This window comes from Ambystoma mexicanum, chromosome 4q (genome assembly GCF_040938575.1).
Source record: "Ambystoma mexicanum isolate Mex_15411 chromosome 4q, UKY_AmexF1_1, whole genome shotgun sequence".
NCBI classification, from domain to species: Eukaryota; Metazoa; Chordata; class Amphibia; order Caudata; family Ambystomatidae; genus Ambystoma; species Ambystoma mexicanum.
This window is the reverse complement of record NC_090928.1, coordinates 526628995-526638994: the sequence shown is the minus strand read 5'-3', so window position 1 is coordinate 526638994 and position 10000 is coordinate 526628995. Positions and strand designations below refer to the sequence as shown.

Here is a 10000-nt window from a genome sequence, read left to right as displayed (position 1 = left end):
CCACACCTTAATGTATTCACTGTAAAAGAAAAAGTATGTATCGTCTTACTATAAAATAAAGTGGAGAAAACACAAATAAGACTTTTTTCCACACAGGTTAAATCGGCTATTTCCTGATATTCTTCAATGCGTTCTGCTATTGACTGGTAATTGTGTTTGATACTTTCTTAGACTATGTCTGCCTCTGGCTGATGTGTATTTTCTTTCCAAACTCCACCAGAGCCTATGATTACACAGCATCCTATCTGTGGAAAACGGCAGTGCAGGGATAGGGAAGAAAACTATAGGCATCCAAAGGAGCCCGGCTAGCTCAGTCGGTAGAGCATGAGACTCTTAATCTCAGGGTCGTGGGTTCGAGCCCCACGTTGGGCGAAAACAACTAAAATTGTAGTGCTTTTTGACCAAAAAAATACATCCTATCTGTGGAAAACGGCAGTGCAGGGATAGGGAAGAAAACTATGGGCATCCAAAGGAGCCCGGCTTGCTCAGTCGGTAGCGCATGAGACTCTTAATCTCAGGGTCGTGGGTTCGAGCCCCACGTTGGGCGTAAACAACTAAAATTTTAGTGCTTTTTGACCAAAAAAATAGAAATTGAAAGTCTCTTTACAATATTTGCAATATTTTGATTGTTAACATGCAATATATGAATGCATGTCTGGATGATGTGTAATGGGGCAATACCACACCTTAATGTATTCACTGTAAAAGAAAAAGTATGTATCATCTTACTATAAAATAAAGTGGAGAAAACACAAATAAGACTTTTTTCCACACAGGTTTAATCGGCTATTTCCTGATATTCTTCAATGCGTTCTGATATTGACTGGTAATTGCGTTTGATACTTTCTTAGACTATTTCTGCCTCTGGCTGATGTGTATTTTCTTTCCAAACTCCACCAGAGCCTATGATTACACAGCATCCTATCTGTGGAAAACGGCAGTGCAGGGATAGGGAAGAAAACTATAGGCATCCAAAGGAGCCCGGCTAGCTCAGTCGGTAGAGCATGAGACTCTTAATCTCAGGGTCGTGGGTTCGAGCCCCACGTTGGGCGAAAACAACTAAAATTGTAGTGCTTTTTGACCAAAAAAATACATCCTATCTTTGGAAAGCGGCAGTGCAGGGATAGGGAAGAAAACGTTGGGCGAAAACAACTAAAATTTTAGTGCTTTTTGACCAAAAAAATAGAAATTGAAAGTCTCTTTACAATATTTGCAATATTTTGATTGTTAACATGCAATATATGAATGCATGTCTGGATGATGTGTAATGGGGCAATACCACACCTTAATGTATTCACTGTAAAAGAAAAAGTATGTATCATCTTACTATAAAATAAAGTGGAGAAATCACAAATAAGACTTTTTTCCACACAGGTTTAATCGGCTATTTCCTGATATTCTTCAATGCGTTCTGATATTGACTGGTAATTGTGTTTGATACTTTCTTAGACTATTTCTGCCTCTGGCTGATGTGTATTTTCTTTCCAAACTCCACCAGAGCCTATGATTACACAGCATCCTATCTGTGGAAAACGGCAGTGCAGGGATAGGGAAGAAAACTATAGGCATCCAAAGGAGCCCGGCTAGCTCAGTCGGTAGAGCATGAGACTCTTAATCTCAGGGTCGTGGGTTCGAGCCCCACGTTGGGCGAAAACAACTAAAATTGTAGTGCTTTTTGACCAAAAAAATACATCCTATCTGTGGAAAACGGCAGTGCAAGGATAGGGAAGAAAACTATAGGTATCCAAAGGAGCCCGGCTAGCTCAGTCGGTAGAGCATGAGACTCTTAATCTCAGGGTCGTGGGTTCGAGCCCCACGTTGGGTGAAAACAACTAAAATTGTAGTGCTTTTTGACCAAAAAAATACATCCTATCTGTGGAAAGCGGCAGTGCAGGGATAGGGAAGAAAACGTTGGGCGAAAACAACTAAAATTTTAGTGCTTTTTGACCAAAAAAATAGAAATTGAAAGTCTCTTTACAATATTTGCAATATTTTGATTGTTAACATGCAATATATGAATGCATGTCTGGATGATGTGTAATGGGGCAATACCACACCTTAATGTATTCACTGTAAAAGAAAAAGTATGTATCATCTTACTATAAAATAAAGTGGAGAAAACACAAATAAGACTTTTTTCCACACAGGTTTAATCGGCTATTTCCTGATATTCTTCAATGCGTTCTGATATTGACTGGTAATTGTGTTTGATACTTTCTTAGACTATTTCTGCCTCTGGCTGATGTGTATTTTCTTTCCAAACTCCACCAGAGCCTATGATTACACAGCATCCTATCTGTGGAAAACGGCAGTGCAGGGATAGGGAAGAAAACTATAGGCATCCAAAGGAGCCCGGCTAGCTCAGTCGGTAGAGCATGAGACTCTTAATATCAGGGTCGTGGGTTGGAGCCCCACGTTGGGCGAAAACAACTAAAATTGTAGTGCTTTTTGACCAAAAAAATACATCCTATCTGTGGAAAACGGCAGTGCAGGGATAGGGAAGAAAACTATAGGCATCCAAAGGAGCCCGGCTAGCTCAGTCGGTAGAGCATGAGACTCTTAATCTCAGGGTCGTGGGTTCGAGCCCCACGTTGGGCGAAAACAACTAAAATTGTAGTGCTTTTTGACCAAACAAATACATCCTATCTGTGGAAAGCGGCAGTGCAGGGATAGGGAAGAAAACGTTGAGCGAAAACTAAAATTTTAGTGCTTTTTGACCAAAAAAATAGAAATTGAAAGTCTCTTTACAATATTTGCAATATTTTGATTGTTAACATGCAATATATGAATGCATGTCTGGATGATGTGTAATGGGGCAATACCACACCTTAATGTATTCACTGTAAAAGAAAAAGTATGTATCATTTTACTATAAAATAAAGTGGAGAAAACACAAATAAGACTTTTTTCCACACAGGTTTAATCGGCTATTTCCTGATATTCTTCAATGCGTTCTGATATTGACTGGTAATTGTGTTTGATACTTTCTTAGACTATTTCTGCCTCTGGCTGATGTGTATTTTCTTTCCAAACTCCACCAGAGCCTATGATTACACAGCATCCTATCTGTGGAAAACGGCAGTGCAGGGATAGGGAAGAAAACTATAGGCATCCAAAGGAGCCCAGCTAGCTCAGTCGGTAGAGCATGAGACTCTTAATCTCAGGGTCGTGGGTTTGAGCCCCACGTTGGGCGAAAACAACTAAAATTGTAGTGCTTTTGACCAAAAAAATACATCCTATCTGTGGAAAACGGCAGTGCAGGGATAGGGAAGAAAACTATGGGCATCCAAAGGAGCCAGGCTAGCTCAGTCGGTAGAGCATGAGACTCTTAATCTCAGGGTCGTGGGTTCGAGCCCCATGTTGGGCGAAAACAACTAAAATTTTAGTGCTTTTTGACCAAAAAAATAGAAATTGAAAGTCTCTTTACAATATTTGCAATATTTTCATTGTTAACATGCAATATATGAATGCATGTCTGGATGATGTGTAATGGGGCAATACCACACCTTAATGTATTCACTGTAAAAGAAAAAGTATGTATCATCTTACTATAAAATAAAGTGGAGAAAACACAAATAAGACTTGTTTCCACACAGGTTTAATCGGCTATTTCCTGATATTCTTCAATGCGTTCTGATATTGACTATTGACTGGAAATTGTGTTTGATACTTTCTTAGACTATTTCTGCCTCTGGCTGATGTGTATTTTCTTTCCAAACTCCACCAGAGCCTATGATTACACAGCATCCTATCTGTGGAAAACGGCAGTGCAGGGATAGGGAAGAAAACTATAGGCATCCAAAGGAGCCCGGCTAGCTCAGTCGGTAGAGCATGAGACTCTTAATCTCAGGGTCGTGGGTTCGAGCCCCACGTTTGGTGAAAACAACTAAAATTGTAGTGCTTTTTGACCAAACAAATACATCCTATCTGTGGAAAGCGGCAGTGCAGGGATAGGGAAGAAAATGTTGGGCGAAAACAACTAAAATTTTAGTGCTTTTTGACCAAAAAAATAGAAATTGAAAGTCTCTTTACAATATTTGCAATATTTTGATTGTTAACATGCAATATATGAATGCATGTCTGGATGATGTGTAATGGGGCAATACCACACCTTAATGTATTCACTATAAAAGAAAAAGTATGTATCATATTACTATAAAATAAAGTGGAGAAAACACAAATAAGACTTTTTTCCACACAGGTTTAATCGGCTATTTCCTGATATTCTTCAATGCGTTCTGATATTGACTGGTAATTGTGTTTGATACTTTCTTAGACTATTTCTGCCTCTGGCTGATGTGTATTTTCTTTCCAAACACCACCAGAGCCTATGATTACACAGCATCCTATCTGTGGAAAACGGCAGTGCAGGGATAGGGAAGAAAACTATAAGCATCCAAAGGAGCCCGGCTAGCTCAGTCGGTAGAGCATGAGACTCTTAATCTCAGGGTCGTGGGTTCGAGCCCCACGTTGGGCGAAAACAACTAAAATTGTAGTGCTTTTTGACCAAAAAAATACATCCTATCTGTGGAAAACGGCAGTGCAGGGATAGAGAAGAAAACTATAGGCACCCAAAGGAGCCCGGCTAGCTCAGTCGGTAGAGCATGAGACTCTTAATCTCAGGGTCGTGGGTTCGAGCCCCACGTTGGGCGAAAACAACTAAAATTGTAGTGCTTTTTGACGAAACAAATACATCCTATCTGTGGAAAACGGCAGTGCAGGGATAGGGAAGAAAACTATGAGCATCCAAAGGAGCCCGGCTTGCTCAGTCGGTAGCGCATGAGACTCTTAATCTCAGGGTCGTGGGTTCGAGCCCCACGTTGGGCGAAAACAACTAAAATTTTAGTGCTTTTTGACCAAAAAAATAGAAATTGAAAGTCTCTTTACAATATTTGCAATATTTTGATTGTTAACATGCAATATATGAATGCATGTCTGGATGATGTGTAATGGGGCAATACCACACCTTAATGTATTCACTATAAAAGAAAAAGTATGTATCATATTACTATAAAATAAAGTGGAGAAAACACAAATAAGACTTTTTTCCACACAGGTTTAATCGGCTATTTCCTGATATTCTTCAATGCGTTCTGATATTGACTGGTAATTGTGTTTGATACTTTCTTAGACTATTTCTGCCTCTGGCTGATGTGTATTTTCTTTCCAAACACCACCAGAGCCTATGATTACACAGCATCCTATCTGTGGAAAACGGCAGTGCAGGGATAGGGAAGAAAACTATAAGCATCCAAAGGAGCCCGGCTAGCTCAGTCGGTAGAGCATGAGACTCTTAATCTCAGGGTCGTGGGTTCGAGCCCCACGTTGGGCGAAAACAACTAAAATTGTAGTGCTTTTTGACCAAAAAAATACATCCTATCTGTGGAAAACGGCAGTGCAGGGATAGAGAAGAAAACTATAGGCACCCAAAGGAGCCCGGCTAGCTCAGTCGGTAGAGCATGAGACTCTTAATCTCAGGGTCGTGGGTTCGAGCCCCACGTTGGGCGAAAACAACTAAAATTGTAGTGCTTTTTGACGAAACAAATACATCCTATCTGTGGAAAACGGCAGTGCAGGGATAGGGAAGAAAACTATGAGCATCCAAAGGAGCCCGGCTTGCTCAGTCGGTAGCGCATGAGACTCTTAATCTCAGGGTCGTGGGTTCGAGCCCCACGTTGGGCGAAAACAACTAAAATTTTAGTGCTTTTTGACCAAAAAAATAGAAATTGAAAGTCTCTTTACAATATTTGCAATATTTTGATTGTTAACATGCAATATATGAATGCATGTCTGGATGATGTGTAATGGGGCAATACCACACCTTAATGTATTCACTGTAAAAGAAAAAGTATGTATCATCTTACTATAAAATAAAGTGGAGAAAACACAAATAAGACTTTTTTCCACACAGGTTTAATCGGCTATTTCTTGATATTCTTCAACGCGTTCTGATATTGACTGGTAATTGTGTTTGATACTTTCTTAGACTATTTCTGCCTCTGGCTGATGTGTATTTTCTTTCCAAACTCCACCAGAGCCTATGATTACACAGCATCCTATCTGTGGAAAACGGCAGTGCAGGGATAGGGAAGAAAACTATAGGCATCCAAAGGAGCCTGGCTAGCTCGGTCGGTAGAGCATGAGACTCTTAATCTCAGGGTCGTGGGTTCGAGCCCCACGTTGGGCGAAAACAACTAAAATTGTTGTGCTTTTTGACCAAAAAAATACATCCTATCTGTGGAAAACGGCAGTGCAGGGATAGGAAAGAAAACTATAGGCATCCAAAGGAGCCCGGCTAGCTCAGTCGGTAGAGCATGAGACTCTTAATCTCAGGGTCGTGGGTTCGAGCCCCACGTTGGGCGAAAACACCTAAAATTTTAGTGCTTTTTGACCAAAAAAATAGAAATTGAAAGTCTCTTTACAATATTTGCAATATTTTCATTGTTAACATGCAATATATGAATGCATGTCTGGATGATGTGTAATGGGGCAATACCACACCTTAATGTATTCACTGTAAAAGAAAAAGTATGTATCATCTTACTATAAAATAAAGTGGAGAAAACACAAATAAGACTTGTTTCCACACAGGTTTAATCGGCTATTTCCTGATATTCTTCAATGCGTTCTGATATTGACTGGAAATTGTGTTTGATACTTTCTTAGACTATTTCTGCCTCTGGCTGATGTGTATTTTCTTTCCAAACTCCACCAGAGCCTATGATTACACAGCATCCTATCTGTGGAAAACGGCAGTGCAGGGATAGGGAAGAAAACTATAGGCATCCAAAGGAGCCCGGCTAGCTCAGTCGGTAGAGCATGAGACTCTTAATCTCAGGGTCGTGGGTTCGAGCTCCACGTTTGGCAAAAACAACTAAAATTGTAGTGCTTTTTGACCAAACAAATATATCCTATCTGTGGAAAGCGGCAGTGCAGGTATAGGGAAGAAAATGTTGGGCGAAAACAACTAAAATTTTAGTGCTTTTTGACCAAAAAAATAGAAATTGAAAGTCTCTTTACAATATTTGCAATATTTTGATTGTTAACATGCAATATATGAATGCATGTCTGGATGATGTGTAATGGGGCAATACCACACCTTAATGTATTCACTGTAAAAGAAAAAGTATGTATCATCTTACTATAAAATAAAGTGGAGAAAACACAAATAAGACTTTTTTCCACACAGGTTTAATCGGCTATTTCCTGATATTCTTCTATGCGTTCTGATATTGACTGGTAATTGTGTTTGATACTTTCTTAGACTATTTCTGCCTCTGGCTGATGTGTATTTTCTTTCCAAACTCCACCAGAGCCTATGATTACACAGCATCCTATCTGTGGAAAACGGCAGTGCAGGGATAGGGAAGAAAACTATAGGCATCCAAAGGAGCCCGGCTAGCTCAGTCGGTAGAGCATGAGACTCTTAATCTCAGGGTCGTGGGTTCGAGCCCCACGTTGGGCGAAAACAACTAAAATTGTAGTGCTTTTTGACCAAAAATATACATCCTATCTGTGGAAAACGGCAGTGCAGGGATAGGGAAGAAAACTATAGGCACCCAAAGGAGCCCGGCTAGCTCAGTCGGTAGAGCATGAGACTCTTAATCTCAGGGTCGTGGGTTCGAGCCCCAAGTTGGGCGAAAACAACTAAAATTGTAGTGCTTTTTGACGAAACAAATACATCCTATCTGTGGAAAACGGCAGTGCAGGGATAGGGAAGAAAACTATGGGCATCCAAAGGAGCCCGGCTTGCTCAGACTCTTAATCTCAGGGTCTTGGGTTCGAGCCCCACGTTGGGCTAAAACAGCTAAAATTTTAGTGCTTTTTGACCAAAAAAATAGAAATTGAAAGTCTCTTTACAATATTTGCAATATTTTGATTGTTAACATGCAATATATGAATGCATGTCTGGATGATGTGTAATGGGGCAATACCACACCTTAATGTATTCATTGTAAAAGAAAAAGTATGTATCATCTTACTATAAAATAAAGTGGAGAAAACACAAATAAGACTTTTTTCCACACAGGTTTAATCGGCTATTTCCTGATATTCTTCAACGCGTTCTGATATTGACTGGTAATTGTGTTTGATACTTTCTTAGACTATTTCTGCCTCTGGCTGATGTGTATTTTCTTTCCAAACTCCACCAGAGCCTATGATTACACAGCATCCTATCTGTGGAAAACGGCAGTGCAGGGATAGGGAAGAAAACTATAGGCATCCAAAGGAGCCTGGCTAGCTCGGTCGGTAGAGCATGAGACTCTTAATCTCAGGGTCGTGGGTTCGAGCCCCACGTTGGGCGAAAACAACTAAAATTGTTGTGCTTTTTGACCAAAAAAATACATCCTATCTGTGGAAAACGGCAGTGCAGGGATAGGAAAGAAAACTATAGGCATCCAAAGGAGCCCGGCTAGCTCAGTCGGTAGAGCATGAGACTCTTAATCTCAGGGTCGTGGGTTCGAGCCCCACGTTGGGCGAAAACACCTAAAATTTTAGTGCTTTTTGACCAAAAAAATAGAAATTGAAAGTCTCTTTACAATATTTGCAATATTTTCATTGTTAACATGCAATATATGAATGCATGTCTGGATGATGTGTAATGGGGCAATACCACACCTTAATGTATTCACTGTAAAAGAAAAAGTATGTATCATCTTACTATAAAATAAAGTGGAGAAAACACAAATAAGACTTGTTTCCACACAGGTTTAATCGGCTATTTCCTGATATTCTTCAATGCGTTCTGATATTGACTGGAAATTGTGTTTGATACTTTCTTAGACTATTTCTGCCTCTGGCTGATGTGTATTTTCTTTCCAAACTCCACCAGAGCCTATGATTACACAGCATCCTATCTGTGGAAAACGGCAGTGCAGGGATAGGGAAGAAAACTATAGGCATCCAAAGGAGCCCGGCTAGCTCAGTCGGTAGAGCATGAGACTCTTAATCTCAGGGTCGTGGGTTCGAGCTCCACGTTTGGCAAAAACAACTAAAATTGTAGTGCTTTTTGACCAAACAAATATATCCTATCTGTGGAAAGCGGCAGTGCAGGTATAGGGAAGAAAATGTTGGGCGAAAACAACTAAAATTTTAGTGCTTTTTGACCAAAAAAATAGAAATTGAAAGTCTCTTTACAATATTTGCAATATTTTGATTGTTAACATGCAATATATGAATGCATGTCTGGATGATGTGTAATGGGGCAATACCACACCTTAATGTATTCACTGTAAAAGAAAAAGTATGTATCATCTTACTATAAAATAAAGTGGAGAAAACACAAATAAGACTTTTTTCCACACAGGTTTAATCGGCTATTTCCTGATATTCTTCTATGCGTTCTGATATTGACTGGTAATTGTGTTTGATACTTTCTTAGACTATTTCTGCCTCTGGCTGATGTGTATTTTCTTTCCAAACTCCACCAGAGCCTATGATTACACAGCATCCTATCTGTGGAAAACGGCAGTGCAGGGATAGGGAAGAAAACTATAGGCATCCAAAGGAGCCCGGCTAGCTCAGTCGGTAGAGCATGAGACTCTTAATCTCAGGGTCGTGGGTTCGAGCCCCACGTTGGGCGAAAACAACTAAAATTGTAGTGCTTTTTGACCAAAAATATACATCCTATCTGTGGAAAACGGCAGTGCAGGGATAGGGAAGAAAACTATAGGCACCCAAAGGAGCCCGGCTAGCTCAGTCGGTAGAGCATGAGACTCTTAATCTCAGGGTCGTGGGTTCGAGCCCCACGTTGGGCGAAAACAACTAAAATTGTAGTGCTTTTTGACGAAACAAATACATCCTATCTGTGGAAAACGGCAGTGCAGGGATAGGGAAGAAAACTATGGGCATCCAAAGGAGCCCGGCTTGCTCAGTCGGTAGCGCATGAGACTCTTAATCTCAGGGTCGTGGGTTCGAGCCCCACGTTGGGCTAAAACAACTAAAATTTTAGTGCTTTTTGACCAAAAAAATAGAAATTGAAAGTCTCTTTACAATATTT

At 40.2% G+C, this 10000-nt stretch overlaps 13 non-coding genes across 13 annotated transcripts; all 13 read left to right on the top strand.

Moving 5' to 3' along the window:
* The first annotated feature begins 299 nt into the window (after positions 1-299).
* On the top strand, positions 300-372 carry TRNAK-CUU (transfer RNA lysine (anticodon CUU)). Its single transcript has one exon. It is a non-coding gene; the product is annotated as a tRNA-Lys (tRNA).
* Positions 373-979: 607 nt separating this feature from the next.
* On the top strand, positions 980-1052 carry TRNAK-CUU (transfer RNA lysine (anticodon CUU)). The gene has a single exon. It is a non-coding gene; the product is annotated as a tRNA-Lys (tRNA).
* Positions 1053-1577: 525 nt separating this feature from the next.
* Positions 1578-1650, top strand: TRNAK-CUU (transfer RNA lysine (anticodon CUU)). The gene has a single exon. It is a non-coding gene; the product is annotated as a tRNA-Lys (tRNA).
* An 875-nt stretch (positions 1651-2525) lies between these two features.
* On the top strand, positions 2526-2598 carry TRNAK-CUU (transfer RNA lysine (anticodon CUU)). The gene has a single exon. It is a non-coding gene; the product is annotated as a tRNA-Lys (tRNA).
* Positions 2599-4404: 1806 nt separating this feature from the next.
* Positions 4405-4477, top strand: TRNAK-CUU (transfer RNA lysine (anticodon CUU)). The gene has a single exon. It is a non-coding gene; the product is annotated as a tRNA-Lys (tRNA).
* Positions 4478-4579: 102 nt separating this feature from the next.
* TRNAK-CUU (transfer RNA lysine (anticodon CUU)) lies at positions 4580-4652 on the top strand. The gene has a single exon. It is a non-coding gene; the product is annotated as a tRNA-Lys (tRNA).
* Positions 4653-5259: 607 nt separating this feature from the next.
* TRNAK-CUU (transfer RNA lysine (anticodon CUU)) lies at positions 5260-5332 on the top strand. The gene has a single exon. It is a non-coding gene; the product is annotated as a tRNA-Lys (tRNA).
* A 102-nt stretch (positions 5333-5434) lies between these two features.
* TRNAK-CUU (transfer RNA lysine (anticodon CUU)) lies at positions 5435-5507 on the top strand. Its single transcript has one exon. It is a non-coding gene; the product is annotated as a tRNA-Lys (tRNA).
* A 782-nt stretch (positions 5508-6289) lies between these two features.
* Positions 6290-6362, top strand: TRNAK-CUU (transfer RNA lysine (anticodon CUU)). The gene has a single exon. It is a non-coding gene; the product is annotated as a tRNA-Lys (tRNA).
* Positions 6363-7392: 1030 nt separating this feature from the next.
* TRNAK-CUU (transfer RNA lysine (anticodon CUU)) lies at positions 7393-7465 on the top strand. The gene has a single exon. It is a non-coding gene; the product is annotated as a tRNA-Lys (tRNA).
* A 942-nt stretch (positions 7466-8407) lies between these two features.
* On the top strand, positions 8408-8480 carry TRNAK-CUU (transfer RNA lysine (anticodon CUU)). The gene has a single exon. It is a non-coding gene; the product is annotated as a tRNA-Lys (tRNA).
* A 1030-nt stretch (positions 8481-9510) lies between these two features.
* TRNAK-CUU (transfer RNA lysine (anticodon CUU)) lies at positions 9511-9583 on the top strand. Its single transcript has one exon. It is a non-coding gene; the product is annotated as a tRNA-Lys (tRNA).
* A 102-nt stretch (positions 9584-9685) lies between these two features.
* On the top strand, positions 9686-9758 carry TRNAK-CUU (transfer RNA lysine (anticodon CUU)). The gene has a single exon. It is a non-coding gene; the product is annotated as a tRNA-Lys (tRNA).
* The last annotated feature ends 242 nt before the right edge of the window (positions 9759-10000 follow it).